Genomic DNA, 10,185 nt, shown 5'->3' with positions numbered 1-10,185 from the left:
GATCGAGTGAGAAGAACAACAAACAAAAGTTTCAACAGTTATTTTATATTACTCCTGTGGTTGTTATTTGCATGCATATCATCATCCGCTCAACAGTTGACGAACTTAACAACACTCAATTCTGCCAAACTAATTTACTTTGATACAATATCAGATATGCAGATTGCACAAGATCATTGGAAATTAGTCATAAATCATTGGAAATATTATAACATGACAACATATTGGCAGAGTATAAACAATATTGAAAATTACATAACCCACCTGAACAGTCTATGTCAAGGACAAACAGCGTTTAGCACTATAGCTACTCAATTTGAACATGAAGTGAAGGAGCTAAAACATTTTAATGATATTCTACGCTCTGAACATGGAAGGCGTGTAAAAAGAGGATTAGTTAACGGAGTAGGCTACGTGGCGAACTCACTATTTGGTGTGATTGACGAGCGATTCGCTGAAAAATACAGAAGGGATATTAAATACATACAAAACAACGAAAATCATCTCCTAAGCCTATACAAGGAACACACATCAATCATAGAAGGAGACTACAACCTTTTGAAACGAAACGAAGACGTCATGAACAAACAATTAAAATAACTGCCTCCGTGGCCGAACGGTTACGGACTGCCACGCAGAGGTCCCAGGTTTGATTCCCGGGCCGGGAGAAATAGTTGTATGGCCTACAATTATTTCTCTCGTGAGTTTGGGCGTAATTTGTGGTTGTCTATGTGTGTGTCCATGGCACCCGTGACACAGGGTTTCCCTAGTGCGGGGCTATGTTGAGAGATTGCGTTACAAAAAAAAATTAAATTAAAAAAAAATTATACATCATCAACAAACATTTAAAAGAGAGTGAAAATCACATAATAACTAATCAGAATCATGCTTCTTATATCAATACGACTGCGTTGGCTATAAATGTGGTTATCTCCAATATACACAGAGTACAACAACAGTTACTGGACTTACGTAGTAACAAAAGTGAGAAATGGTCATATGGATATATCTATTGACTCCAGGAGAGTTCCAGGAACAACTGAACATTATCTCGGGACATCTTCCACGCAATCTTTCTCTGCCATGTGTACAGTCTCCTGATTGCATCCGTAACATTTATAAAATATCCAGAATAAATGTTAGAGTTACAGGCAAGTTTCTTATGATGGAAGTGAATCTACCGATCATCTCGAATGAACTGTATGAACTAAGCCGAATTATTCCTACACAGGAAATAGAGGGAGATATAACTAGGACAGTCATTCCTACATCAGAATACATGGCAGTTGACTGCCTAGATAAGAAAAGATTTATTAATAACATTAGTCAGTGACGATATGAGGTCATGTGTACATTTAAATGAGAAACAATTAATTTACTCATTAAACTTGCCCATTTACGATATAAAGGCGGCATCAATTTACGAAGCTCAAATCATAAACAATAGAAACATATCAAATTGCCGCATAGCGTTATCACAGTGACGGTATATGAGTGGATCCAGTTGCACAGCCGTGGCGCGTGGCTATTCTCATGTTGCGAAGAATGCAGCGCGCGCATTTTTTGCCCAGCTGGAACACTGACCCAGATATTACATCACACAGGTGTCATAACATTATCGGAAGGATGCATATTGAAAGAAAACAACGTAATTATCCATTCACAGAACAACTTTCAAAATGAAATTAAAAGAAATGAATATGAGGCAATGGAGCTACCGCATTGATGGATTGAATATAACACTTTTTCCTGAAAATCGTGAGGAACCTTTGAAGATATTGAAAAGGAAAATTGACGTCGTCAAGGCCCAGCAAGACGCAGTAAACACCCAAGTCGACAATCACGATACCCAACATTATATTACCTGCATTATTTTAACAGCAATTATCGAGACACTAATATCTGTTTGGGGCGTAAGAACAATAAAGAAACGCCTCCAGACACGTGAGGTGGAGATGCTGAGACCAGCTCTCCGAGCCGGGCCCGAGTCAAGGTCCTCGAAAGCAAAGCCGTCACCTGTCATTACCACTTTGAGTACAGATATTGAAGAGGACATTAACAGATCATCGGAGTCGGCACCAGCTGTTATTTTCCATAAACATGTGCAAGACAAGGCGACATCTCCTACATGAATCTAGCACTTAAGAAAAATGCTTTTTTGTATTGCTTTATATTAACAAATTTTACTTTAGTTTTATCTTATTTTTTACATGTTTTTTTATATCTTTATCTTTTTTATATTATATATATTTATAGTCGGGAGCATGTACGAGCAGTACATTAGATATGTCGTAACTTAACCTAAATAAGTTGCCGATCGCGCGCGTTGTCGCGCTTACATTACGTATATTTTTAGTACAATAAAAACCTTCGGACAGTACGGTGCCTTACATATTTTGCATCAACCTACCTCAACCGAACGTGTACTCAGGGAAACATACAATTCCTATTAACATACATTCTTACGAACATTCTACATTACATACGTTGGGCACGAGCCCCAACAATGTTATTGATAATATTATAAGGTTTGAACTTCAAGAATTTAATTTCGCGTAAAATAATAGTTCGTAATGAAGTTTCTACAAAATTACCTTGACACACTATATCGCAATATACGAGTACCTATAGAACTAACTAACTAATACAACAATGTGGCAGGTAATAAATGAACAAACTAACAAAAAACAATTGAAAAAAAGTCAAAATATTACATTAAAATTAGGAAATAGCCTAATAAGTGAACCCCTACCGTCGCATATACATTCAATAAATTCTTCTCTTCCATTGGAGCCTCTTCAATTGACATAACGCAAATAAAAAGACTTAAATAATATACGAATACTTTCTATTTATCTCCTGCAGAGCCTGATGATGTATACAAAACAATAAAATCCCTGAAAAACAAAGATAGCTATGAAATAGATCACTGTGGTCTGTGGAATAAATGAATTGCCCCCATCCCTAATGGGAAAGTGCTCTCATATACTGACCTTGCCTTACACATTGCTCATTAATCAATCATTCGAGGAAGGTACCTTCCCAGACGCACTAAAAATAGCAATTGTAAAACCGATCCACAAAAAAGGGGATTAGCTAGACTTAAGTAACTACCGCCCTATCGCTCTACTACCTACATCCGCAAAAATTTTTGAAACAATAATGTCCAAAAACCTATATTCCTTCTGTGAAAAATACAAAATTTTTGAGGATGGAAGGAGAAGAAGGAGGAATGGTTACAGGAAAATTCGCTCTACAATATTATTATATTATATTTTTTACTTTATCAATAACAAAAAAAATACGCAATTGGACTTCTGCTAAACATGAGCAAAGCATATGATAGGGTGGATTATAACGTGATTATAACATTCTACTAGAGAAGCTATGCAGTTGCGGCATGCAAGTATTTCGCACAAATGGTTTGCCGTAAAAAACCGTATGCAGTATGTGGAAATCGAAAATACAAACCAAAATACTGGTATAACGCAAAATTTAGATCCAATAAAATAAATTTGAAAAACTCTATTACCCAAGGTAGTGTACGCGGCTGCTTACTGTTCCTAATATATATAAACGATCTTCCAAAAATAATAAATAACAATGTATACTACTCGACATCTCAGTTGCTTTTTCATGTTCTAATATAGTCGATGTAAATGAAAATCTGGATTTGACTTTAAAAAACATAGTAATTTGTAAGAAACTTAACTTAGAATTGAATAGAAATAAAACAAAATTAATACAGATCAAACCTCACCAAAAAAAATATAGACTATAAATTTAATAATATAATTATCGAATCGGTTAACTCGGCTACTTTACTGGGTATCGAGATAGACACTAACATGGATTGGAAGCCATGTCTACATTTACCTACGTCTTGTTCCATTAGAAGAAAACAACAGATTTTAAAACGGCCTTAAATACATACTATGCGTACGCGTATTCTTGGCTCCAATACGGCGTAATAGTACAAATGTAAAAGATATTTTTGTAATTCAAAAAAGATGCATTAGAATCCTGGCCAACATAGATCAAATGAACTCGTGTCGACCCCATTTTATAAAACATAATTTGTTAATCCTAACCTCAATTTATATACTTGAATCTTGTAAATTTGTACGCCAAAATATGAGCTTGTATATTTTAACATTAGAGAAAAAACGTAATGATAGAAATAAATATAAATTAAAAGTACCCTTTTTTAAATTAAAATTAGTCAGTAACAGCCCACATTCTATGGTGATAGAAATTTATAACAAAATTCCAATTAAATTCCAAAAAAAAAACTTCCAAAAATTCCAAATAAAAGCTATTCTAAAATATTAATATTTTCTATAAATATTTATAGAAAAGTTCGTTTTTTTACATTGACCCGGCCGGAGATCGAACCCGGGACCTCAGAGATAGCGACATCATGAAAACCGATGTGCAAGCCGCTCGGCCACGGAAGTCGTCAAATGAATTAATTATGAAAGAAACATCTCCAATTGATAACATATAACTCAATTATTAGGCTCAAATTATATGGCGGCGGAACGGAATGGAAACGGAAAATCCGCGGAATTCTCGCTCTTGCTCGAGAATACTCGCGCATTCCGTTGAAGATTTTAGTTCGTATCCAGTTTGTACGCTACACAACTGACCATAAAGTTCATTATGCAATGTATAATATATCGTTATAAAAATTCGCTGCCTTTCCGTTCCGCCGCAATATAAATTGAGCCTTGAGCAGCGACAATGTATAAAACAAACATTAAACGTTAACAACCAAATTTGTACATTCTATTATGGGTATGGGAAATGCACAACGGAAGTATAGGCAACTACAAATTACACCCAAACTCACGAGAATATAAATGTAGGCCATACAAATACTTCTCCCAGGACGGGAATGGTTCGCTTCATGTCCTGGGGGTCCTTCGGCCTCGGTGACAATTATTATAATTACAAGTCGTGATTTCAATTGACTCGTATTATTATAAACGTTAATAGGTTATAAAATAGACTAACACATAATTACTTTAAAACACGGAAATGGCTCCTTAGCCACATGACCGGACGAACAAACCAGCCAAATAAGCCATACAAATATTTCTCCCGGCCCGGGAATTGAACCCGGGATCTATGCTTGGCAGACCAGGATGGTAACCGTTCGGCCACGGAGACAGGCGAGGATAATAATTAGGATTAAAATGCACATGTTTGTAGTACCCGACCGGAAGAGTCGTAACTGATACCGCCGTGACAGCATACAGTTCTGTACGCTTCATGGCTACGATAGGTAACTATGTTGAGAATTTTAGCGTGCGAACGCTATTTAATGAAACTGCGAAGCGCGCTCAATGTTTACATTGCGCTCATAAAAACCTAAAGTTTACACGTGTGTTTTATTTCTGTAACGAATAAAAAGAATTTGGCCTTTAATTTATGATGAATTTATTTTCTTAATTAAGCCCATTTTAATGTTCAACATGTAAAGATAGCTGCCAAATATTTGTCTACCAACCTTTGTAAACACTAATAGAATACAAGAATTCAATTCTTGGTCACAGTTTCAATTAAAATCTAAATGCGCCTCAAGATAATTGGTAGACATACTTTAAGGAATCAATATTAAGTAAGTATGGGCACAGTTTTACTGGACAAGTTCAGAAGGAGTTCATAGTGTGACGGTGTGACCTCCTTACACCGCCATTCCACCTTTTTATATCGCCTCTCTCCATTCGTATCGCATCGTTTTTCTTCTTCTATATTTAAATTTAAAATTTTGAATTGTTCCATTTTCCTTTGCATTGTGATTTTATTTCTTTCGACGGTCACTTGCCCTGCTTGACCGCTATAACGGATAGAACTACTAAATCAATTGTCTATTTTTTTTATTCTTTTCAAGTTTAATCATAATACAATCAATGAAAATCATGTATCGACCATAATAAGCGAATAACAGTTTATCTGTAATTCAACATAATACAACCCGATAAGGGGTAAGTGCCTAAATTGAACATCTACCAATGTTAGGTTTAAGTTAGGAAGTGTTTTTTATTAATGTGCTGTTTTTCTACATTTACCTTTTTTTGGTACAGTTTTTTTTTTACTTTACCTTTTACTTCACATTAAATAAATTTGTGGACCGGAAGTTTCCTGTTTTACTGCCGTGATCCTGATCACGGTTGTTAGGGTTACAACCCTTTCAATAGTACATATAAACAAACTTTATTTATACATTTTTTTATGATACGAAGTTACGGGAAGAACAAGTCGTGCGCCTAGTGGTAAGCAACACGCCTGTCCATCAGAGCTTTAAATTGCAAAGATCTTATGTGACACTGCCACTGCGCTCGTCACCCTGAGACATAACTTGACAAGTCCCATGTGCCTATAATTTCACCAACACCCTAAGCCCTTCAAAACCCGCACACAGTAATGCGCATATTACTGCTAGGCGGCAGAAATAGTAAAGTGGCAGTACTACCGACGACGATTAACATGGAGCTCTAGTACTACTACTGGTATAGCTCCTTGTATATATTTATAGAATACGAGCCCGGTACCCCACCTACGGTGGGATCGGACTCGGCCTGCTGCGCGTGGTCGGGAACAGTTTACGGGGTGTGTTCATGCTCTTCGGTGGCACCGCAATTAGTACTACGGCGCTTGATGAGGAGGTCGATTCCCGATTTGGGCCAATTTAAGAAACGAACATTTCTAAGTTGGTTTTGGTCTGAGTACTCCGGGTTGTCTTTCTTTTGGTATTCATAGTACAGGAAATTCGGCAGTAGTTTGGCATTTTTTCCCCCTAAATTCTTCTCTTTGGCATAGCTTTCAAGAAAATGGAATTTAACAGAGAGACGGTTGAGATACAACAACGCTATAATAAGTATCTCATTGCCACAACATCGGGAAGTGTGCGTTACATTTTTACAATTGTGAGATCTTGTGCTCGTAATCTATACCATAGCGTGCGTACGCTTCGGACTTCGCCCTTTACGGACCTCGGCCTACGGCCTCGGCACTCATGACTTTGTTTTAAAAAATATTTTAATATCTCTTTAATGGCAGCCATATTTAAAAATTGCAAAAATATATTTTGACCACTAATTTTTATCAAACAATCTTAGAAATCTTTTCGTGCTAATTTTCAGTCCGAGCAAAGCAAGTTTTTTCAACAGCCATTTACATAAAAAATTATCATAAAACGATGGAAACAAAATTTGTACCCCAAATTATGATTGAAGCCAAGTCATTTTCAGTCGAATTAGAGCAAATTTTTATTTGCCACTAAAAAAGTTTGTATGGCAGCCATATTGAAAACGGCGAAAAATAAATTTTGACCGCAAATTATTATCAAACACCCATAGAGACCCGATACCGATTTTCAGTTGAATTAGAGCTAACTTTTATAAATGCTTGTATGGCGGCCATATTCAAAAATGGCAATAAACCAATTTTGATCACTAATTATTATCAAGCACTCCTAGAGACCCAGACAAGCCAATTTTCAAAGGGATGACAGCAATTTTTTTCTTCTGCCGCCAACAAACTTCAATTCACAACATTCAATAAGACGGAGATTACGATCTCTGAAAGAAGGATTTCTGATTATTTCGCTAAACCGCGCTCAATCAGCTTCGCCATTAAACGTAGGTATTACACAAAAAAAAAATTAAAACAAATTTAAGTCCTGTAGAGGCTCTTTGAAATCCAAGATGATCTTAGACTGCGTTCACTTTCATTGCATAAACGTGTTATAGAATTTCGACATGCGATTGTAAATTAATTAGACAAACTAAAGGGGCCTCTTTATACTTGCATGATACTCCGTGCTTGGATGATGAAAATCCACGCTAGTGACCAGTTTACCCCTTGCAAGTTGTCTCGACCATTAAGGTTTCTTATTCATTCTTCGCAGGGGAGAAGCCTCTGCCTTAGTAATGAGTAGTAGAGTTAAATCAATGACGAATTGTAGTGTAATTTGCCTACCTATGAAACGGGATGCACGAAAGGAGCCTCCCCGCACGACGTACATACCATTCCTGTTCTGTATATCTGGCGGGTTAACAATTGGCGAGTACCTTTACGCCATTTGGCAAATTCTTTCACCACGCATTACAGTGTATGCCATCGATACGATAAGAAGAAGCCCTATGAAATAACGTTTGAGTTTGAGTTTGTATTGTAATGACATACAGAGACGTGGACACAAGTAAAAGTGGGGCTAGTCTACAAACTGACAATATCTTACTATGGTTTAGAAAGAATTACACTGGGACTTTCTCTCATAGACGTAATTCGAAGCGAATTGATCCGTCGAGAGTTAAATCTACCAACACCTTTATTTATTTTTTCTTCAAAAACCAAGTCACTAGACTAAAAAGCAAAAAAAATATAGAAAAACAGATTTGATCCCAATGAGAACAATGAACGTAATATTTTTTATTTATTTTTGTTTTATTTCGTTTTGTACACAATGTTATAATTACTTATTATAATCTACATTTATGGTTTATATATACAATGACAACGTGACAATTCTTGTCTAAACCAATTGCCTATAATTTTAATAAAATATTATTAGAAGTTGTACTTTACCACCGTAAGTCAATGTTACCACCAAAAAAAAATTATATTCAAATATTTACAATATCTAATGATTTATTTTAGGAGTCGGTGCCAACCAACGCAAGTTTACAAAGTTACTGTATAGCATTAAAATCCATTAAGGTAGTTTTTTTTTGGTAAAATAAAATTTCAAACTGATCAGTGGCTAGCATGTACCAGTAATACCGGATAAGGTCGTTTTAAATCAATAAATTTAAATGTCTAATTATAGACGAGCACAAAGTTAAATTAGTAAGCAAAGCAAAAATATTTCATCTGCGATGGTGTCACTCCTCTCTAAAGTCGGCGACTTTTCAAAGGTAAAAGGACTTTGAAAGGATGTTTAAAACAAATATTACAACTCATTTAACTCAGTAAAATACCGCCTGATCAAAATGACAGATCAACAAAAGTAGGACAAGAGACGTAAATTGAAGTAACAGTGTCCTATACATTATACTTTCTTTAACACTACGGTCTTAGAATAATAACGCATAGAAACCTAGCCCGCACACGCTAAGTGAGGCAAGTTAGAGGGTTCCAAACGCGTCCCAGGAGCGCGCGGGCTGTTAGTGCTCAAGGTCATATTGCACCGCGAACAGCTCCAAAATTTTTTGCTAAAAATGACGAAATGTGCGGTAAATGGGTGTAAAAATACAACAGACAAACATAAAATAGACACTAACATCGCATTCCACAAGTAAGTAATGCGTTTCAACTCATATTTTTATGTAAATATTCATTAAAACAGAAAAATAATTTCGCGGCAACAAGATACGAAAGTGTTGCAAAGTAACGAATTTTTTTTCTCCCCATTTTGCTATTCTGTATCAAAATAATTATATTACGTAAATTTTAGTGGTGCCTGTAATTTAGATTTATTTGCGCATCTTGAACTAATATTTACTTTAATAAACATTAAATGTTTTCGTTAACTCCTGTAAGTGATTGGGACACTTAATTATTTTATAATACTTTTAACGGCTCTGCGTTCATGCTTTATTGAATAATTATTTATTTTAATTTTATTTGAATTGGAGCACATATTGCAACAAATTTACAGTACTTATATATTTGTTTCTACTATAGTGTTGGCACCACCAGTACAACTTTGATAGCTTATTATATGTCTTTCTTTTCGTAACTCAAGCGAAATATTTTATATTAAAATATTTTATTTTCTTAAAAGGGGAGCATTCTTAAGCGATTTTTTAATCTATTTTAACAGTTATTTTCTTTAATGTTTGCTTATGGCATTTTCGGTTTTAGGTTTCGAATATGGCACTATTTCTAAATCCAAGATGCGGGCGCGATTTTTCGAATAATGGCAAGTTGGGTATCGTTTTCGAGATGTTTGGGAATGTTCAATACAAATATGGCACTCATTTCTAAATCCAAGATGGCAAACACGACAGTTCAAACAAGAGCAATATTCGTAATGAGCACCCCCAAATACCTCGAAAACGATACCCAACTTGCCATTATTTGAAAAATCGTGCCCGCCATCTTGGATTAACAAATAGTGCCATATTCACATTGAGCATCCCCAAATACCTCGAAAATGATACCCACATAGCATTT

This window comes from Hyposmocoma kahamanoa, unplaced genomic scaffold (genome assembly GCF_003589595.1).
Source record: "Hyposmocoma kahamanoa isolate Upper Pololo Valley unplaced genomic scaffold, ASM358959v1 102, whole genome shotgun sequence".
NCBI lineage: Eukaryota > Metazoa > Arthropoda > Insecta > Lepidoptera > Cosmopterigidae > Hyposmocoma > Hyposmocoma kahamanoa.
The sequence above is the reverse complement of the archived record's forward strand: the minus strand, read 5'-3'. Positions refer to the sequence as shown.